General features: G+C 39.4%; 1 pseudogene; it reads left to right on the plus strand.

Annotated features, from left to right (window-relative positions):
• Positions 1–668: 668 nt before the first annotated feature.
• Positions 669–23,415, plus strand: part of LOC132513183 (tRNA wybutosine-synthesizing protein 3 homolog) — a 32,649-nt pseudogene continuing 9,902 nt past the window's right edge.

A 23,415-nucleotide genomic window follows, 5' to 3' on the forward strand; every position in this document is an offset into this window, starting at 1 on the left:
TAGACTGCTTTCAGACTTCACCTGCAACATTGGTCTTCCTGGCTCTACAGTAGCTGGTCTTGAGACTAGAACTGCACTACCAGCTCTCCTGGGTCTCTAGCCTACTGGCCTTTGGACTTGAACTGCAGCATCAGCTCTCCTGGGTCTCCAGCCTGCCAGCCCACCCTGTAGATTTTGGACTTGCCAGCCTCCATAATCATGTGAGCCAACTCCTTGTACCAAATCTCTTTCAATACATATACATATCCTATTGGTTCTGTTTCTCAGGAGAACCCTGGTTAATACACTTCCTAACCTTGTGTCCTTCTAAGCCCCTTTGTGCACCTGACCTCCATTCAAACTGAACTGCCCACTGCTCCCTGTGTTTGCTCTGAGTGTTTTATCTTCAGGCCTAGCTCACGTTGCTCTGCCTCTGCTCCCATCTTCACTGATCACATTAAAAAAATGTCACCTTTGCCAGGAAATCTCTCCTGACCATCTCTGAACCCCTCTAGTACGTCATCTGTAATCTTATGTAATATAATATCTCATATTACGGATTTTTTTGGAGCACGTGTCTTCTTGATTATATCGTGAACAGCTTGAGGGAAAAAATCTATTCTTTTTCTCATATATACAACTGCCTGCTTGACATTTCTTAGATATGGCAAAGTTGCTTCAAAGGGAACATGTCCAAATCTGAACTCATGACTCTTCCCCAGTACCCGAGCCTGCCTTGTTCTCTGTTTCAGGGAATGACAGTGTCACAGTTCGGGTACGGCAGGAAACAGACTTTTGAGACTATGATTCACATGCAGGTAACTTACTGGGAAGTTCTGTAGAAATCAATACCTTTGGAGAGTGAGTGAAGCCTGATTGGGCAGAGGGAAAAGTTGGGTTTGGATGTGGTTGTAACAAAGGCCTCAGTGGATCCCATGGGGAGCTGTGGAGTGGGGATAAGCCTATCGTGATGCCCTGAACTGGGGCAAGTGGGCTGGGTCTTTATACTCCCCACAAAGACTACTCACTGGATGTGGAGCTTACATTCTAGCGAGGGGACGAGGTAGTAAGCCAAAAATATAATAAGTAAATTCTAGAGTATTTTAGAAGGTAAAAGGTAAAATAGAAAAAGTGAGAAAGTATGGTACAAAGGATCAGGAGTTGAGGGTTGTGGATTGCAATTTATAATAGGGTGGTCAGGATAGGCCTTGCTGACTCGGTGACATTTGAACGAAGACTTAAAGGTGAGAAGTTAGTTTTGCAGATACATGGGGGAAGAGAGGCCCTGGCAGCACTGTTTGTGTTTTACAATGAGCGTTTATTGCTTTTGTTAATAACACCACATCCAAGAGGTAATCATTATTTTGACTTCTATCACAATCCCTTAGTTTTGCCTGTTCTTGAACCTCATATAGATGGAATCATACAGTATGTACTGTTTTGTGTCTGGCTTCTTTCATTCATCATGATATCTGTGATATTCACCCATGTTATTGTGTATCTTAGTCATTGTTCTTTTTCGTGGCTGTGTATTATTCTATTGTATGAATATACCACCAATGTATTTATCCATTCCCCTGTTGATGGACGTTTTCGTTGTTGCCAATGTTGACTAGTATGAATAGTGCTGCTATGAATGTTCTTATACATGTATTTTGGTGAACATATGCACTCATTTCTCTTGGGTATATACTCAGGAGTGGAATTGCTGGTAAGAATATGTTTAACTTTAGTACATATTGTAAGACTATTTTCCAGAGTGGTTGTATCAATTTATATTCCCACCAATTATATATATATAAATTTATTTATTGAGATATATTTGACATATAACATTGTGTAAGTTCAAGGTGTACAATATATAGATTGATATATTTATATTGTGGTATGATTGCCATTGTAGCATTAGTTAACACCTCTAACATGTCACATAAGTATCATTTCTTCTAGTGCTGGGAACAATTAAGATCTAGTCTCTTAGCAAGTTTAATGTTTATAATACAATTTTGGTATCTATAATCACTGTACTGTGTATAGTGTCCAGGACTTATTTATCTACTAGCTGCAAGTTTGTACCCTTAAACAACATCTCTCCCATTCCTCCACCCCCAGCTCCTGGTGAGCGCCATTCTACCCTCTACAAGTTTTTTTTTTTTCAGATTCCACATATAAGTGAAAATCAACTTTAGGACTAGTGTACTTTATATACTTTATGTATGCTATACCTCAATTTAAAAAGTTCAGAAAAGTGGGGTTCTGAATGTGAAGAAGCCTCAGGAATACCTTCAATTTATTTTGTAATATAATTTTCCTTTTTATGTATATCCAAAGTGATAGATGATAAAAACAAACATCTAAGTCCAAAAGAACTCTTTCAATATATTTGAAATAAAAATTCTCAGTGCTCAAAAACACATATTTGTGTCCACACATATTCAAATTCAGGGGGACTGCCCATGATCCTTCATTTCCCAATAAGACAGAAGAATGCCCAACCAACTCATTGAAATCCATCCCAGAGAGTATAATGCTGAAGCTTCATCTGTGGGGCCTTTAAGGCACTGCCCAGAGAGTGGCTGGCAGGTAGATGGCTGGGCCTATAAAGGCTGACCAAGGTCACTGACAAGTGTTTGGTGAAGGTCAGCGGTCAAGTTACCTTGCCAGTTCCTAACCTAGTTTATTTCTAGGCTTCAGGCTCCTGGCTCCACCCTGGAAGAGCTTCTGTTGTGACTTTATGACAATGTCCAGCTTGACCTTACCCCCTGCCAGTGCCCCACCCCCAGGATCTGGGGTAGCCCAGTGCTCTGTCTCACCTCACCACCAACCAAGACCAGCCCCCCGTATCTCTTTCTGCCGTGTTCTTTCTTCAAGAATCAGATACCTCAGCAAACTCTCAAAAACCCCTAAAGCATTGACCATATTGCACAAACTCAGGGCCCAGTGTGTAAAGTCACTATTTGGTCAGAATCTGATAAGGGAGTCTTACCTCAAAGTCTTACCCAGAGACAGGGCATTGGATGTGGAGTTCAATCACAGTTGGTGCCACAATCCTATGACTGGATTGTGGAGATTTAAGCTTAATTTGATCAGCCATTCTTTGTATGTTTAAAAAATCAAGAATAATATTCATTTAGTTTTACATAAGCACTAGGGGCCTTTCCTGAATTTTAATCCAATTCTCAGAACTGTCATTAGGATTTAAATTGGATTCACAGATACGATGTTTGGAGAATTTTTTTCTCCCTGAGATTTAGTATATTATTTATTCCTGACCCATGTGATTCCCAGGTATTTAAAATGTATAAATTATTTATGGTCCAGATGGTGATCTGATCCTGCTCTGCATCTCAAAATGTTCTGAGCTTTTGCTGCATGCACAGGCATTCCATTACAAAATTCAGGTTGGTCTTTAGGTACCAGTGTGATAGTCCAGGTCATTTTTGGTTACAAATAAATACTCCAGTTTTCAGCAACCTTTTTCCCCTTGGTTTTCATTGCTTAGAATTAAAAACTATTCTGTGGGAGCTACCAAGTTAAGGAAGAGAAAAGGGAGGAAAATTCCACTTTCGTCTCTTGTCAGAGAGGGAAATTTTTTTTAAGCCCAATTAAAAATTTCCAAGTTTCAGAATGGGAGACTGCTAATTTTTCCTTAATAGTCTTTTTGTCTTTTTTTTTTTTTTTGGTAGTAATGGCAACCTGACTTTAATAAGGTAAAATGGCTTCCCAGAATAGAGACTACATTACTTAGCTTCCTTTATAGCTAAGTATGGTCATGTGACTGCATTCTGGCCAACGATATGTGAGGAGAAGTGATATATGCAATTTGCGGGTCATGTCCTTAAAAGGGCAGAGTTTGCTACTCCCTATCTTTTCCCTCTTCTTTTTGGCCGGAAGACGGAAGAGGGATGTGCTAATGAGCCATCTTGGACCATGTGGAAAAGCTCCACTAGGGCATGGCAATTCCATAAGACAGAGGAGCCTGGGAAACACCATGGTACCGAGAGGGCACTCCTGGACCACATGTGCCCAGATGTTAACACGAAGGAGAAATGAACTGCTTTCTATTGTGTAAGACATTATTATTTTGGCTCTCCAAGACAACAGCTAAAACTATATTCTAATGAAAAACACTGACACAAACAAATTTGTAGAAAATTTTTATTAAAAGACTAGGAAAATGACCAACAAAAGTCTCTATTTTCCATTTGCAATTGAGGGTTGGAAAAAGTATTGATGAGTTTTTCTTGATATATGGTCATAGACATTTCTTGACTAGATGCTTAAAGAAAGGTTCTTTCAGGTCTGAGGCTAACGGTCTTTTTGCCTCTTCTTAAGACTGCACCAGGGATTGATTCAGCACTCAGGAAGGGTCTCAATATCATCAGAAAGAAAGGGCCTTAAAGATGTCAGGCAGGGGAGGAGATTCAAGATGTCGGAAGAGTAAGACGTGGAGATCACCTTCCTCCCCACAAATACATCAGAAATACATCTACATGTGGAACAACTCCTACAGAACACCTAGTGAATGCTGGCAGAAGACCTCAGACCTCCCAAAAGGCAAGAAACTCCCCACGTACCTGGGTAGGGCAAAAGAAAAAAGAAAAAAAACAGAGACAAAAGAATAGGGACGGGACCTGCACCAGTGGGAGGGAGCCGTGAAGGAGGAAAGGTTTCCACACACTAGGAAGCCCCTTCGCGGGCAGAGACTGTGGGTGGCGGAGGGGGGAAGCTTCGGAGCCGTGGAGGAGAGCGGAGGAGACCGCAGCCACAGGGGTGTGGAGGGCAAAGCAGAGAGATTCCCACACAGAGGGTCGGTGCAGACCAGCACTCCATCAGCCCGAGTGGCTTGTCTGCTCGCCCGCCGGGGTGGGCCGGGCTGGGAGCTGAGGCTCAGGCTTCAGTCGGATCCCAGGGAGAGGACTGGGGTTGGCGGCGTGAACACAGCCTGAAGAGGCTAGTGCGCCATGGCTAGCCAGGAGGGAGTCTGGGAAGAAGGCTGGAGCTGCTGAAGAGGCAAGAGACTATTGTTTCAGTGTGCACGAGGAGAGGGGACTCAGAGCACCGCCTAAATGAGCTCCAGAGATGGGTGCGAGCCACGGCTATCAGCTTGGACCCCAGAGACAGGCATGAAATGCTAATGCTGGGAGTTGGGAGCTGAGGCTCCAGCTTTGGTCGGATCGCAGGGAGAGGACTGGGGTTGGCTGCGTGAACACAGCCTTAAGGGGGCTAGTGCGCCACCACTAGCTGGGAGGGAGTCCGGGAAAAACTATGATAGTGGACTCATCTACTTCTCTTTGCAATTTTATTAGTTTTGGCCTTACATAGTTTGACACTCTGTTGTTAGGCACATACACATTTGGGATTGTTATGTCTTTTTGGAGAATTGACCCCTTTATCATTGTGTAATACCCTTCTTTATCCTCGATAATGTTCCTTGGTTTGAAGTTTGCTCTGTCTGAAATTAAAGTAATGATTCCTACTTTCTTTTGATTAGTGTTAGTATGGTATATTTTCTTCCATCCATTTACTTTTAATCTATATGTGTCTTTATAGTTAAAGTGGGTTTCATGTAGACAACATATAGTTGGGTCTTGGTTTTTGATCCACTCTGACATTCTTTGTCTTTTAATTGGTGCATTTAGACCATTGACATTCAAAGTGATTATTGATGTAGTTGGATTAACATCTACCATATTCATTACTATTTTCTATTTGTGGCTCTTGTTCTTTGTTCCTATTTTTGTCTTCCACTTTTTTCTTCCCTTTTCGGTTTTAATTGAGCATTTTTTATAATTTCATTTTCTTTCCTTTCACAACATATCAGTCACAATTCTTTTTAAACTTTTTTAGTGGTTGCCCTAGAGTTTGCAATATACAATTATAGTTAAACCAAGTCCTTTCAAATAGCACTGTACCATTTCATGGGTAGTGTGAGGTTATAGTAACAAAATAATAGTAATTCCTTCCTCCCATCCCTTGTATCATTGCTGTCATTCATTTCACTAATATCTAAGCATACATAAGCATATATCTATATATATGATATATACATTAAGCATATATAATCAAATACATTGGTATTATTTTGAACAAACTGTTGTCAGATCAATTAAGTATAAGAAAAAGAAAAGTTTTAATTTTACCTTCACTTATTCCTTCTTTGATATTTTTCCTTACTTTATGTAGATTGAGTTTCTGCCCTATATTATTTTCCTTCTCTCAAAAGAACATCCTTTAACATTTCTTGCAAGGCAGGTCTATGGGCAACAAATTCTCTCAATTTTTGTTTGTCTGAGAAAGTCTATTTCTCCTTCACCTTTCAAGGTTAATTTTGCAGGATACAGAATTCTAGGTTGATGTTTTTTTCCTCTCAACACTTTAAATGTTTCATTTCATTCTCTTCTTGTTTGCATGGTTTCTGAGGAGTAGTTAGATGTAATTCTTATCTTTGCTCCTCTATAGGTAAGGTGTTGTGGGTTTTTGTTGTTTTTCTTTGTTTTTTTTTAACCTCTGACTTCTTTCAGGTTTTTTCTTTATCTTTGATTTTCTGTAGTTTGAAAATGATACGCCTAGGTGTAGTTTTATTGTAATTTATCCTGCTTTGCATTCCCTGAGCTTCCTGTATCTCTGGTTTGGTGTTTGACATTGATTTGGGGGAAATTCTCAGTCATTATTGTTTGAAATATTTCTTCTATTCCTTTTTCTCTTTCTTCTCCTTATGGTGTTCTCATTATGCCTATGTTATACTTTTTTTTAGTTGCCCCACAGACCTTGGATATTCTTTTCTTTCTTTCTTTCTTTTTTTTTTTTTTTGGACTTTGTTCTCTTTGCTTTCAGTTTTTGAGGATTCTATTGATGTATCCTCTAGCTCAGAGATTCTTTACTCAGCCATGTCCAGTATGCTAATAAGCCCATCAAAGGCATTCTTCATTTCTGTTACAGTGTTTTTAATCTCTAGAATTTCTTCATGGCTCTTTCTTAGGATTCTTATCTCTGCTTACATTGCCCATCTGTTTTTACATGCTGTCTACTTTATCTATTGGTGCACTTAGTATTTTAATCATAGTTGTTTTCAATTCCTGGTCTGATAATTCCAACATTCCTTCCATGTCTGGTTCTGAGGCTTACTCTCACTTCAAAGTGTGTTTTTTGCCTTTTGATATGCCTTGTAATTTTTTCTTAATAGCCAGACATGGTGTACTGGGTAAAAGAAACTGCTGTAAACAGGCCTTAGTATTGTGGTGGTGAGGTGTCGGGGGAAGGGAAGCACTGTACTGTCCTGTGATTAGATCTCAGTCTTTTAGTGACACTGTGCCTCTGGACTGTGAACTTCATAAGAGTTTCTGGTTTTTTCTTCTCCCATAGTTGGGGCAGGATGGCTAGAATGGGCTGTAGTTTGTTATTTCCCTTCCCCCTAGGTCAGCTAGGCTCTGATAATACCATAGCAGGTTAGGCTCTGGTTAACTAGTTTCTCATGAGGGCAGACCTTGTTAAGAAGAATGGAGTGTGGTAGTGTATTTCAAAATGCTTCCTTTCCTCTCCCCCTCCCCACAAGCATGAAGGGATTTTTCTCTGATATTAACTGTGGGAAATTGATTGAGTCCTGGAGGTAAATCTCACAATATCTTGGAGGCCCCCTTAATTGGGTCCCCCTGGAGTTTTTAGCTTTCAGAGTTGCACACTGAGCCTCCAGCAATTTGTCAATTATAGTTCAGGTTTTTCTACCCTTGCAGTGGTTCCTATGGTTGTTTCCACTTGTGAGTCTCTGTTCAAGTAAGCTGTGACTCCCTGTGTTCACTTGTCTATCTCGTCAATCTCTGGGGCAGTGATTTGCTCTATGTTCTCCCCTCTTACAGATCCAAGAAGAGCTGTTGCTTTTTCAGTCTGTTCAGCTTTTCACTTGCTTTTAGGACAGAGTGGCAACGTCCAAACTTCTTACATGTAGAACCAGAAACCGAAAGTCTCAGTTATTGTATTTCCAACTCCAGAATTTGCATTTTACTATTTTTTAATATATAACTTCTATCTCTTTATTGCTATTCCCTACTTGATAAGACATGGTTATTCTCTTAGTTGATTAGGGCTGCTATAACAAAAATACCACAGACTGGGTGGCTTAAACAACAAACATTTATTTCTCACAGTTCTGGAGGCTGGGAAGTCCAAGATCAAGGTGGTGGCATATTTGGTAAGGGCCTGCTTCCTTGTTCATAGACAGCTATGTTTTCATTGTTTCCTCACAAGGCAGAAGGGGCAAGGGATCTGGGGTCTCTCTCTCTTTTTTTTTTTTTAAAAAAAAACATCTTTATTGGAGTATAATTGCTTTACAATCGTGTGTTAGTTTCTGCTTTATAACTGGGGTCTCTTTTATAAGGACAGTAATCCCATTCTTTTTTTTTTTTTTGCGGTACGCGGGCCTCTCACTGTTGTGGCCTCTCCCGTTGCGGAGCACAGGCTCCGGACACGCAGGCTCAGCGGCCATGGCTCACGGGCCCAGCCGCTCCGTGGCATGTGGGATCTTCCCGGACCGGGGCACGAACCCGTGTCCCCTGCATCGGCAGGCGGACTCTCAACCACTGCGCCACCAGGGAAGCCCACTAATCCCATTCTTAAGGGCTCCACCCTCATGATCTAATTATCTCCCAAAGGCTCTGCCTCCAAATACCATAACATCGGGGATTAGATTTCAATATATGATTTTTGAGGGGAACCAAACATTCAGTCTGTCACAGTCATCATACCTTCCTTTCCTTCTTTAAGCAAGATTTCCTTTAGTTCTTTGAATATATTTATAATGGCTACTTTGATGTCTTGGTTCTATTAAATCTGACATCTGATTGCTCTAACGGGCAGTTTCTGTTGCCTGATTTTTTCCCTGTGTATGAATCATACGTTCCTGTTTATTTTCATGTCTTGTAATTTTTTGTTGAAAACTGGACATTTTATATAATGTGTTATAGCAACTCTGGACACTGATTCCCTTGCCCCAGGGGCTAGTTATTGTTGTTTGTTTGTTTATTTGCTTAGTGAGTGGCTGGATTATTTTAGTGAAGTCGATTTCCCCTTCAGTGTTAAACCTCTGATATTGCTCCTCAGAGGGCAAAGTCTTGGGCATGAGCAATCAGCCTGGGATGAAAGTGGTTTTAGCGGGGCTCTCTTGACTCTCTTTCCCTGATCACACCCAGCTGTTAAACTCCACTAATTGCTGGCTGATTGCTCTATTGCTTTCAACAATGCCCTGGGGCATAAATTGCCCCACAGAATGAACTCTTTAAATTCAGACTACTTTGGAGGGGTAGTGTTTGAGGTCAGTGTTTGAGGGTTTTTCTGACCCTAAGAGGGCTATTCTAGCTGTCACGTTCCCTGGTTCTCCCTGTAAACTAGCTGGCCTGTGATTTCAGTTTATATCTCTAATGAAAGATCAGTCTCCTCCTAATTGCTTTCCATCTTTCCTCCATTGTTTTTGATAGTATCCTTAGGCTTGACCTTCCCTACATTATGTTGCAAATAAAGTTCCTTTGGAAAGAGCTCCAGAGCACTGTTTTATGCCCTGCCTCTCCCTTTGGGCAAAATTTCTAAGCCATGGCTCATAGCTGGGGCAGGAACAGTGGCAGCTGCCTTCTAAGTGATACACCTGCTTTAGGAGCTGGGCACTGAGGAGGGGGTGGTAGCCTCTGGTCTTCTCAGTTTGCCTCTTCCTTCATGAAACCTCTGCCCCATGAACAAGCTGGGAAAAGAGTGAACAATGCCCCAGTATTCTCAGTGTACTGCACCTGAAGTAGATCTTCCACCCAAGGAATGGGGACTGTGTGGAAGACAGGAGCCATGCTCACCTGGAACTTAGCCTCTGCAACAGGTACCTAGAGGGTGGAATGATAAATACTGAAGTTCTGTCCCTCCTGGGAAAATTCACAAGTATGTGGAAATTAAACAACACACTCTTGAACAACCAGTGAGTCAAAGAAGAAATCAAAAGGGAAATTTAAAAAAATCTTGAAACAAACAAAAATGGAAGCACAACATGCCAAATCTCATGGGATGCAACAAAAGAAATTCGAAGCGGGAAGTTTATAAAGACCTACATTAAGGAAACAGAAAGATCTCACATAAACAACCCAATTTTACACCTCAACTAGAAGAAGAAGAGCAAGCTAGCCCAAAGTTAGCAGAAGGAAGGAAAAAACAAAGACCAGAAAAGGAACAAGTGAAATAGAGACCAGAAAAAAAATAGAAAAGATCAACAAAACTAAGAGCTGTTTTTTAAAATTAATTATTTTTTTGGCTGCTTTGGGTCTTTGTTGCTTTCTCTAGTTGTGGAGAGCAGGGGCTACTCTTCATTGCGGTGTACGTGCTTCTCATTGTGATGGCTTCTCTTGTTGCGAAGCATGGGTTCTAGGTGCCCGGCCTTCAGTAGTTGTGGCACACAGGCCCAGTAGTTGTGGCTCGTGGGCTCTAGAGTGCAGGCTCAGTAGTTGTGGTACACGGGCTTAGTTTCTCCGTGGCATGTGGGATCTTCCCAGACCAGGGCATGAACCCGTGTCCCCTGCGTTGGCAGGCAGATTCTTAACCACTGCACCACCAGGGAAATCCCTAAGAGCTGGTTTTTTGAAAAGATAAACAAAATTGACAAACCTTTAGCTAGACTAACCAAGCAAAAATGAAGACTCAAATAAGTAAAGTCAGAAATAGAAGATTATACAACTAATATCACAAAAATACAAAGGAAAATAAGGACTATTATGAACAATTATACAGTAAAAAATTGGATGACCTAGAAGAAATGGAAAAATTCCTAGAAACATAGAACCTATCAAGACCGGGTAATGAAGAAATATAAAATATGAACAGACCAATAATGAGCAAGGAGATTGAATCAGTAATCAAAAACCACCCAACCTTGTGACCACCTGGAGGGGTGGGATAGGGAGGGTGGGAGGGAGAGAGACGCAAGAGGGAAGAGATATGGGAGCATATGTATATGTATAACTGATTCACTTTGTTATAAAGCAGAAACGAACACACCATTGTAAAGCAATTATACTCCAATAAAGATGTGAAAAAAAAACCCCACCCAACCAAGAAAAGCCCAGGACCAGATGGTTTCATTGGTGAATTCTATCAAATATTTAAAGAAGAATTGATACCAATCCTTCTTAAACTCTTCCAAAAAATTGAAGAGGAGCAAACATCTCCAAACTCATTTTATGAGGCCAGCATTACCCTCATACCAAGCCAGATAAGGATACTACAAGAAAAGAAAACTACAGGCAAATATCCGTGGTGAATATAGATGCAAAAGTTCTCAACAAAGTACTAGCAAACTGAATTCAGCAGCACAGGAAAATTATCATACATCATGGTCAAGTGGGATTTATCCCTGGGATGCAAGTATGGTTTAACGTACACAAATCAATTAATATGATATACCACGTTGATAGAATGAAGGATAAAAATCATATGAACATCTCAGTAGATGCAGAAAAAGCATTTGATAACAATTCAACATCCTTTCATGATAAAACTCTCAATAAATTATGTATAGAAGGAATGTACTTCAACATAATAAAGGACATACATGACAAGCCCACAGCTAACATCATAATCAGTGGTGAGAGGTTGAAAACTTTCCTTTTATGATCAGGAACAAGACAAGAGTGCCCACTCTTGCCACTTTTATTCAACATAGTATTGGAAATCCTAGCCACAGCAATTAGGCAGGAAGAAATAAAAGGCATCCAAATCAAAAAGGAAGAATTAAAACTGTTACTATTTGTAGGTGACAGGATACTATATATAGAAAAACCCTAAAGACTACCAAAAAACTGTTAGAACTAAGGAGTGAATTAAGCAAAGTCACAGGTTACAAAACATACAGAAATCTATGGCATTTCTATCAGAAAGAGGAATTAAGAAAACAATCACATTTACAATTGCAACAAAAAGAATAAAATACCTAGGGATATATTTACCAAGGTGAAAGACCGGTACACTGAAAACTATAAGACACTGATGAAAGAAATTGAAGAAGACAGAAATAAATGGAAATATATTCTGTGCTCATGTATTGGAAGAATGACTATCATTAAAAGGTCAGTATTACCCAAAACAATCTACAGATTTAGTGCAATCCCTATCAAAATTCCAGTGGCATATTTCACAGAACTAGAACAAATAATTCTAAAATTTGTATGGAATCACGAAAGATTGTGAATAGCTAAAACAACCGTGAGAAAGAAGAACGAAGCTGGAGGTATCATGGCCCCTGATTTCAAACTATACTATAAAGCTATAGTAATCAAAACAGTATGGTACTGGCACAAAAGCAGACACACAGATCAATGGAACAGAATTGAAAGCCCAGAAATAAACCCACACATGTATGGACAATTAGTTTATGTCAAAAGAGCAAAGAACATATGGTGGAGAAAGGAAAGTCTCTTCAATAAATGGTGCTGGGGGACTTCCCTGGTGGTGCAGTGGATAGGACTCTGTGCTCCCAATGCAGGGGGCCCAGGTTTGATCCCTGGTCAGGGAACTAGATCCCACATGCATGCCACAACTAAGAGTTTGCGTTCGCATGCTGCAACTAAGGAGCCCACATGCTGCAACTGTGGGGCTGGTGAGCCACAACTAAGGAGCCCACCTGCCGCAACTAAGACCTGGCACAAACAAATAAATATTTTTTAAAAAATGGTGCTGGGAAAACTGAACAGCCACATGTAAAAGAATGAATCTAGCCCACTTTCCTACACAATACACAAATGTGAACACAAAGTGGATTAAAGACATGCATGTAGGACCTGAAACCATAAAATTCCTAGAAGAAAACATAGGCAATAACCTCACTGACATTGGTCTTAGTGATGTTTTTGTGGATTTGACTCCAAAGGCAAAGGAAACAAATACAAAAATAAACAAATGGGACTATGTCAAACTACAAACCTTTTGCACAGTGAAGGAAACTATTATCAAAACAAAAAGGCAACCTACTGAATGGGAGACGATATTTGCAAATCCAATAAGGGGTTACTAGCAATATATAAATAACTCAAACAACTGAACAGCAAAAAATAATTCAATTAAAAAATGGGCAGATATATGAATAGACATTTTTCTATAGAAGATATACAGATGGCCAACAGGCACATGAAAAGATGTTCAGCATCACTAATTAGTAGGGAAATGCACATCAAAACCACAATAAGATATCACCCCTCACCTATTAGAATGGTTATTATCAATAAGACAAGAAATAACAAGTGTTGGAGAGCATGTGGAGAAAAGGGAACCCTTGTACACTGTTGAGGGGGGATTGTAACTTGGTGCAGCCAATATGGAAAACTGTGTGGAGAGTTTTCAAAAAATTAAGAATAGAACTATGGAACTACCATATGATCCAGCTATTCCACTTCTGGGTACTTATCTCAAGAATATGAAAACACTAATTTGAAAAGATATAGGCACCCCTGTGTTCATTGCAGCATTATTTACAATAGCCAAGATATGGAAACAACATAAGTGTCCATTGACAGAAGAATGGATAAAGAAGATGGGGTGTGTATATACAATAGAATACTACTCAGCCATAAAAAAGAATATGTTGCCATTTGTGACAACATGGATGGACCTTGATGGTATTATGCTAAGTGAAATAAGTCAGAAGGAAAAAGACCAATACATATGATTTCACTTATATGTGGAATCTAAACAAAACAAAACAAAGGCAAGCTCACAGATACAGAGAACAGGTTGGTGGTTACCACAAAGGAAGGATGTTGGGGGTGGGTGAAAAGGTTGAAGGGAGTCAATTACATGGGGATGGATAGTTACTAGACTTTTGGGGTTGATCACTTTGTAGTGTATATTATAATATACACCTGAAACTTACATATAAACAAAAAGAAATAAAATTGTTTTTGTTTGCAGATGATATGATCTTATACGTAGAAAATCCTAAAGACTCCACCAAAAAACTGCTGGAACTAATCAATAGATTCAGAAAACTTGTAGTATACAAAATCAACATACAAAAATCAGTTGCGTTTCTATACGCTAACAATGAAATATCTGAAAAAGAAAACAATCCCATTAATAATAGCATTAAAAATAATAGAAAAAATTAGGCAGAATTTTAGCCAAGGAAGTGAAAGATGTGTATAGTGAAAATTATAGGACTTTGATGAAAGAAATTGAAAAGACACAAATAAGTGGAAAGATATCCTGTGTTCATGGATTGGAAGAATTAATATTATTAAAATGTCCACACTACCCAAAGCCATCTATATATTCAGTGCAATCCCTATCAAAATTCCAATGGCATTTTTCACAGAAATAGGAAAACAATCCTATAATTCATGTGGAAGTACAAAAGGCTGTGAATAGCCAAAGCACTTTTGAGAAAGAAGCACAAAGCTGGAGGCATCACACTTCCTGATTTCAAAGTATATTACAAAGCTATAGTTATAAAAACAGTATACTAGTGGCATCAAAACAGACACACAGACCAATGGAACAGAACTGAGAGCCCAGAAATAAAACCATGCACATACTGTCAACTAATATTTGTCAAGGGGGCCAAGAATACTCAATGGGGAAAGGATAGTTTTTTCAATAAATAGTATTGGGAAAACTGGATATTCACATGTGAGATAATGGAATGGATCCCTATGTTACATCACTCACAAAAATTAACTTGAAATTGATTAAAGACTTAAATATAAGACCTGAACCTGTAAAATCCCCAGAGGAAAACATAGGGGAAAAACTCCTTAACATTAGTGTTGGCAATGATTTTTTTATATAACACCAAAAGCACACACCACAAAAGCAAAAATAAATGAGTGGGACTACAGCAACTAAAAAGCTTCTACACAGCAAAAGAAACAATAAACAAAATGAAAAGACAACCTATGGAATGAGAGAAAATATTTGCAGACCTTATATCTGATGATAGGCTAATATCCAAAATATATAAGGTACTCATACAACTCAATACCAAAAAGTCCCCCAAATATTCCAATTAAAAATGGTTAAAGGGCCTGAAAAGGCATTTTCCCAAAGAAGACATACAAATGGCCAACAGGTCATGAAAAGGTGCTCAATATCACTAATCATCAGGGAAATGCAGATCAAAACCACAGTGAGCTATCACCTCATACTTGTTAGAGTGGCCATAATTAAAGAGATAAGCAATAACAAGTGTTGGGACTTCCCTGGTGGTGCAGTGGATAAGGCTCTGTGCTCCCAATGCAGGGGGCCCTGGGTTGATCCCTGGTCAGGGAACTAGATCCCATGCATGCCGCAACTAAGAGTTCACATGCCGCAACTAAGGAGCCTGTGTGCTGCAACAAAGGAGCCCATGAGCCACAACTAAGGAGCCCATGTGCTGCAGCTAAGGAGCCCACCTGCTGCAATTAAGACCCCATGCAACCAAATAAAAATAAATAAATATTTTTTTAAAAAGAGATAAGTGTTGGCAAGGATGTAGAAAAAAGAGCACTGTTACATTGTTTGGGATGTAAATTGGTACAGCCATTTGGAAAACAAAAAATTAAAAATTTTAAGTAAAATCAAAAAATTAAAAATAGAATTATCATATGATCTAGCAATCCCATTTCTGAGTATATATCCAAAGGAAATGAAATCAGGATCTGAAATAGATATCTGCATCTCCATGTTCAATGCAACATTATTAACAACAGCCAATACATGGAAATAACCTAAATGCCCATTGGCTGATGAATGGGTGAAGAAAATGTGATGCATACACACACACACAGGAATATTATTCAGCCATAAAAAGGCAGGAAATCCTCCCATTTGTGACAACCTGGATGGACCTTGAGGGCATTATGCTAAGTGAAATAAGTCAAATAAAGACAAATGCTGAATGATCTCACTTATATATGGACTCTAACAAGGCTGAACTCATAGAAACAGAGTAGAATGGTGGTTGCCAGGGGCTGCTGTGGAGGGGATGGTGATGGTGTTGGAAGAAATGGGATATGTTGGTCAAAGGGTATAAGCGTACAAGTTATAAGATGAATAAGTTCTGGGGATCTAATGTATAGCATGGTGAGTATGTTTAAGAACAGTTTACTATATACTTGAAAGTTGCTGTGAGAGTAAGTCTTGAATGTTCTCACCACACACCGAGAAAACGTAATTATGTCAGGTAATGGAGGTGTTAACTAACCTTATTGTGGTAATCATTTCACAATATACATGTGTATCAAATAATCACATAGTACACCTTAAAGTTACACAATGTTATATGTCAAGTATATCTCAATAAAGCTGGAGAAAAATAAAACCATGTATAATCTTAAAAAAAAAACCACATCAGGAAAGGTCTCCATGTCTTCATGTCTCAAACATGTTCTTAAAGGTCTTAAAAAGTCAGAACAGGTCTTAAATACATCAAGAATTATCTCAAAATTGAAGGTCATCAGGAAGAGAGTTTTTTGTTTTTGTAACAGAGTTTCTTGTTGATATATAATTCACATACAGTAAAATTCACCATGTTGAAGTATATAATTTAGTGGCTTTTAGTGTGTATACAAGGTTGTGCAACCATCACCACTGTCTAATTCCAGAATTTTCATCACTCTAAAAACAAACCCTATACCCATTAGCAGTCCCTCACTGTTCCTCCCTACCCCCAGCCGGTGACAATGACAAATCTACTTTCTGTCTCTATGTATTTTCCTATTTTGACATTTCATATAAATGGAATCATATAACATGTGACCTTTTTTTCTGTTTTCTTTCCCTTAGTGTAATATTTTCAAGATCCGTCTGTGCTGTAGTATGTATCAGTACTTCATTCCCTTTTATGGCTGAATAATATTCCACTGTATGGATATATCACATTTTATTTATTCATCAGTTGATAGATATTTGGGTTGTTTCTCCTTTTTGGCTATTATGAATAATGATCCTATGAACATTTGAGTACAAGTTTTGTATGAACATCAGTTCTTATTCTGCAGGGAATGTATACCTAGGAGTGGAATTGCTGGGTCATATGGTAAGGAAGAGTTTTAATTGCCTCAGGAAGGGTCATAGACAAGAGAAGAAGGGTCTCAATCATATAGGAACAGTTTAAATACATCAGGAAGTGCGGCAAATGTATCATAAATGCTCTCAGAGAGAGAGGAGGTGTCTCAAATACATCAGAAATCATCTCAAACAAGTCAGTAATGGTCTCAACGTAGTCAGGAAGATTTCAAAATATGTCAGTAAGGGCTTCAAACTGAGACAAACATCTTAAATACATCACAAAAGGTCTCAAACCCGAAGGAAAGGTGTCATATAATCAAGAAAGGTATCAAATCTGTTAAGAAGGTTCTCAAAAAGTGAGTAAGGATCTTAAGATTTTATGAGAAAGGTCTCAAGTAGTTAGGAAAGGTAACAATAAGTTAGGGAGGATCTCAAATATATCAGGAGTCATCTTACCCAGGCAGGAAGAGACTCAAATAGTCAAGAGGAATATCTAACACAGTAGTCAACTCAAACAAGTCAGGAAGGGTCTGACACTGGTAAGGAAGGGTCTCAAATTTGTCAGGCAGAGTGTAAAATATGTCTCTAATGGTCCTAAACAGGCCAGCAAATTAGGAAGTGTCTCAAATCTGTCAGGAAGAGTCTCAAACACGTCAGAAAGGGTCACATTAGAGAGACAATCTCTCAACCATTACAAATCATCTCAAACAAGTAAAGAACACTTTCAAAGTCATTAGGAAGAGTTTCAGTAAGTGTCTCAAACTGAGAGCAACAGTCTCCAATAGTTGGGAAAGGTCACAGTATGTCAAGAAGTCTCAAACTTGTCAGGAAGAGTCTCAAATAAATAAATATAGGTCTCAAACATGTCGTGAAGAGTCTCAGGAAAGTCAGGAAGAGTCTCGGGAAAGTCAGAAAGAGTCTCAAACAGTCAGGAAGAGCCTCAACTTTGTAAGGGTTTCAAACATAGCAGGCACATCTCAAATGGTCAGGAAGAGTCTCATCATATCAAGATGTGTTTCAAACATGACAAGAAGTGTCACAAAGAGAGGAAGGATCTGAAATATATCACAAATCCTCTTAAACCAGACTGGAAGCTTCTCCAAGTAGTAAGGAAGTGTTATGAATAAGTCAGTAAGAGTCTCAAACAGAAATGGAGTGTCTCTGATACAACCCAGAGAATCAACATATCAGGAAGTGTCTCAAATGAATTAGGAAGAATCTCAAATACATCAGGAAGAGTAGCACACATGTCAGGAAGTTTCTCAAACATATTAGGAGTGTCGCAAGCAGAGAGGAAAGGTCTCACATGCATCAGGAATCTTCTCAAACAAGTCAAACAAGTAAATAAAGGTCTCAGACAGAGAGAAAGATCTAAATACCTCCAGAAGGGTCTCAAACTTGTCAGGAAAGGTTTCAAGCAAGTAGAAAAAATGTTCCTAATAAATCAGGAAGAGTCTCGAAGAAATCATGGATGCTCTAAAACATGTCAGGAAGGGATTTAAATATGTCAGGAAGGTTTTCAAATATGTGAGGAAGAGCCTCACACATGACAGGAAGAGTCTTAAACTTCTCAGAAACAGTCCAGAACAGAGAGGAAAAGTCTCAAATACATAAGGAAACATCTCAAATAAGTGAGGAGTGTTCTCAAGGTGGTAAGGATGGACTGTAAATAAGCCAGTAATGTTTACTGAACCGAAGGAAGTGTCTCAAATTCATTTGTGAGTCTTAAGCATGTCAGGAAGATTCTCAAACAAGTTGGGAAGAGTCTCAAGCAAGATAGAAAAGATTTCATAAATGTCAGGAAGAGTTTCAAAAATGTTATGAAGAATCTCAAATACATCAGGAAGAATCTCAAATAGGGAAGGAACGTTCTCAGATCTGTCAGCAATGATTACAAAAGGACAGGAAGAGTCTCAAATATGTCATGAATGGTCTCAAACAGTCAGGAAATGTCTCAAAGACAGCAAGAAGATTTTCAAATATATCAGAAAGAATAGCAAGTGTGTCAGGAACAGTCTCCAACATATGAGGAAGAGTCTCAAACAAGTCCGGAAATCTCAGACATCTCAGGAAGCATCTCCAACAAGCCAGGATGTGTCTCAGAGAGGAAGAGTCTCAAATACTTCACATACCTGTTAGGAAGGGAGGGTCCCAAGTACATGAAAAGGAGTCATGCATGTCAGAAAGGGTTTCAAATACATCAGGGGGCGGGGGACGCTCACTATCATCAGGAAGAGTCTCAAACATGACAAGATGTGTCTCGAACATGACAGGAAGTGTCAAGAGAGAGGAAGGAGCTGAAATGCATCCTGAATCCTCTCAAACCAGACTGGAAGGATCTCAAAGTAGTCGTGAAGAACATTACATTTGTCAGTGAGCGTCAATAAGTGTCTTGAATACTTCTGGAAGGGTCTTAAACATTTCACTAAGGGATTCTGAGTTGGGAAGCATGTCAACCAAGTCATACATGTAAGGAAGAGTCTCACACACATTATGAAGGGTCTTAAACATGGGAGAAAGAGTCTTAAATAAGTACAGAAGATTCTCAAATCCATTAGGAATGGTCTCAAAGAGACAAGAAGAATCTCAAAGATGTCAAAAACAGTCTCAAATTCAAGGAATGTCTCAAATACATCAGAAAGAGGAGTAAATATGTCAGGAGTGGTCTCAAACATGTCAGGAAAGGTCTCAGAGAGTCAGGAAGAGTTGCAAGCAAGTCAGAGAAGGCTTTAAATATTTCAGGATGTGTCAAAAATCAGGAAGGGTCTCATATAAGTCAGGGAGAGTCTCAACCGTGTCAGGAAGGGTCTCAAATTCATTAGGAGGGGCGTCAAATATGTCAGGAAGTGTCTCAAACAAGTCAGGAGGGGTCACAGACAGAGAGGAAATGTCTCAAACACATCAAGAATCATCTTAAGTTAGAAACAGTTTCAAAGTAATCTCACACATGGCGGGAAGTGTCTTCAAGTCAAAATGGGTCTCAAACAGACAGGAAACGTCTCAAATACTCTACAAATAGCTTCATACGTGTCAGAAAGGGTCTCAAACAATTCAACAGAGTCATTTGCAGATCAGAAAGCGTTTCACATACATCAGGTAGGGCCTCAAAATCATCAGGAGGAATATCAAAAACCTTTGGAAGAGTTTCAAACATGTCGGAAAAAAATCACAGGAAGAATCTCAAATACCAGGAAGTGTCTCAAACACGATGGGAAGTGTTGCAGAGAGAGAGAGAGGAAGCATTTGAAATACGTTGCAAATCCTCTCGAACCTGTCTGGAAGGATCACAAAGCTGTCAAGAAGAGCTTTTGTTAGTAAGGGTCTCAAACAGAGAGAAGACTCTCAAATAAACCTGGAAGGGTCTCAAACATTTCAGAAAGAGACTCAAACAATTTGAGAAGCATCTCAAGCATGTCAGAAAAGGTCTCAAATATACCAGAGTCTCAAGCCATGAAGGCTCCCAAACACGTCTAGAAGAGTCTTACATACATGAGAAATGTTCTCAGATATGGCAAGGAAGGTCTGGAACACATGAGAAGCCGTCTCAAACATGTCAGGAAGGGCTTTAAATATGTCAAGAAGTTTCTAGAACAGAGAGGAAGATTCTCAGATACATGCGGAAGCATCTTAAACAAGTCAGAAACATTCTAAAAGTAGTTAAGAAGAGTTATAGATAAGTCAGTAAGGGTCTCAAACAGAAAGGAAGTGTCTCAGATACAACTGAGAGGGTGAAGAATGTCAAGTATATCAGGAGGAATCTAATCATCAGGTAGAGTAGCAAGCATGTCAGGAAGTGTTGCAAACAGAGGGAAAGAGTCTCAAATAATACATCAGGAATCTACTCAAGTCTGGAAGGTTCTCAAAGTAGTCAAGAAGAACTTGTAAAACAAGTCAGTAAACATCTCAAACTGAGAGAAAGAGAAAGAAACCCAAATACCTCCAGAAGGATCGCAAACATGTCAGGTAAAATTTCAAATAAATTGAGAAGGGTCTTAAGCAAGGTGTCTAATATGTCATGGAGAATCTTAAACAAGTCTTGAAGGCTCTCAAGTATGTCAGGAAATCTTAAATACATGAGGGTAGGTTCTCAAATATAGCAAGAAGTGTCTCAAATAGTCCAGGAAGACTCTCAAACTTGTCAGGAAGTAGCCAGAACAGAGAAGAAGTGTCTCAGGTACATCAGGAAGCATCTCAAATAAGTCAGGAAGGTTCTCAAAATAGCAAGGACAAACTAGAAATAAGTCAGTAAGGTGTTTCAAAGAGCAGGAAGTGTCTCAAATACATCTCACATGTTTTGAACATGTCAGGAAAGGTCTCAACCAAGTTGAGAAGGGACTGAAGAACGTCAGAAAAAATCTCATATACATCTGGAAGAGTCTCAAAAAATTCAGGAAGTCTTCTCAAACATGTCAGAAAGAGTGTTAAATAGGTAGGAAGCTTCTTAAATCCATCAGGAATACTCTCAAAGAGACAGAAGACTCAAATATGCCAGGTACACTCTCAGGAAATATCTCAAATAAATTGGGAAGATTCACAAATATGTCAACAAGAGTAGTAGATATGGCAGGAACAATCTCAGACATGTTAGGAAGAGTCTCAAACAGGAAGACTTTCAAGCAAGTTAGAAAGGGCTTCAAATACATTAGAAAAATTCTCAAAAAATCAGGAAGCATCTCAAACAAGTCAGGAAGTGTCTCAAATTCATCCGACAGTTTGCAATATGTCTTGAAGGGTCTCAAACAGTTGGGAAGAATCTCAGATATGTTAGTAGGTGCACCTGTGTTGAATGATGCACCACCCCCACCCCATTCATGTACACCTGGAACCTCAGGATGTGACCTTATTTGGAAATAGAGTCTTTGCAGATGTAATTAGTTAAGACGAGGCCATACTGGATTAGGATGAGCCCTAAATTCAATAATTGCTGTCCTTATAGGAAGGCCATGTGAAGACACATAGGAAAGTGAATGCCATATGAAGGCGGAGGCAGAGATTGGAGTGATATGTCCACAAGCCAAGGAATGCCAAGAAATACCAACAACCACCAGAAGCTAGGAGAGAGGCATAGGACAGATTCTCCCTCAGAACCTCCAGAAGGAATCAATCCTGCTGATACCTTGATTTCAGACCTCTGGCCTGAACCGTGAGGGAATTACTTTCTGTTATTTTAAGACACCCAGTTTGTGGCGGGGGGGGGGTTTGCCTTTTTTTTTTACAGCAGCCCTAGGAAACTAAATACAGTAGAGATATCAAATACATCAGGACGAGTCTCAAGGTTTTTAGGATGTGTCTCAGACAAGACAGGAAGTGTTGCCAAGAAAGAGGAAAAGTCTGAAACACATCAGTTCTCTCAAATTGGACCACAAGTATTCAAAGTAGTGAGGAAGAGCTTTAATCTTGTCAGAAAGGGTCTCAGACAAAAAGGAAGGGTCTCAAGCACATCCAGAAGGGCTCAAAGATTTCAATAAGGGTCTCAATAGGAGAAGTGTCTCAAGCACGTCAGAGAAATTCTCAAATATGTCATGAAGAATCTTAAACAAGTCATGGTGACTCTCAAACTTTTCAGGAGGAGTCTTAAATACACAAGGAAGGGTCTTTTTTTAATTTATAAATTTATTTATTTTTGGCTGTGTTGGATCTTCGCTGTGGCGAGCGGGGGCTACTCTTTGTTGTGTGTGGGCTTCTTATTGTAGTGGCTTCTCGTTGTGAAGCACGGGCTCTAGGCATGCGGGCTTCAGTAGTTGTGGCATGCAGGCTCAGTAGTTGTGGCATGTGGGCTTAGTTGCTCCACGGCATGTGGGATCTTCCTGGACCAGGGCTCGAACCCATGTCCCCTGCATTGGCAGGTGGATTCTTAACCACTATGCCACCAGGGAAGCCCAAGGAAGGTTCTTAAATATAGCATGAAGGGTCTCAAACACATATGAAGGAGTCTTAAACTTGTCAGGAAGTATTTGAAGCAGAGAGGAAGAGTCTCAAGTACATGACAAAATATCTCAAACCAGTCAAGATGTAGTTAAGGAGAGTTATTAATAATCCAGTAAAGGTTGCAAACAGAAAAGAAGTGTGTCAGATACAAGCAAGTGTCACGGTGTTAAGAACGGTCTCAAAAGTCAAGAAGGGCCTCAGATACATCAGGAAGAATCCCAACTACATCAGGAGGAGTAAGAAACATATTAAGAAGGGACTCAAACATGTCAGGAAGTGTCACAAACAGAAAAAAAGTCTCAAATACATCAGGAATCTTCTCAAACAATTCTGGAAGCATCTCAAAGTCATTAGGAAGAGGTTTAAAGACATCAATGAGGGTTTCAACAGAGATAAAGGGTCTCAAAAACAACAATAAGGGTCTCAAACATGTCTGTACATTTCTCAAGCAAGTCATGAAGTGCCTCAGACATTTCAGCAAGAGTTTTAAGTAGGTCAGAAAGGTTC

This window comes from Lagenorhynchus albirostris, chromosome X (genome assembly GCF_949774975.1).
Source record: "Lagenorhynchus albirostris chromosome X, mLagAlb1.1, whole genome shotgun sequence".
Taxonomy (NCBI): Eukaryota; Metazoa; Chordata; class Mammalia; order Artiodactyla; family Delphinidae; genus Lagenorhynchus; species Lagenorhynchus albirostris.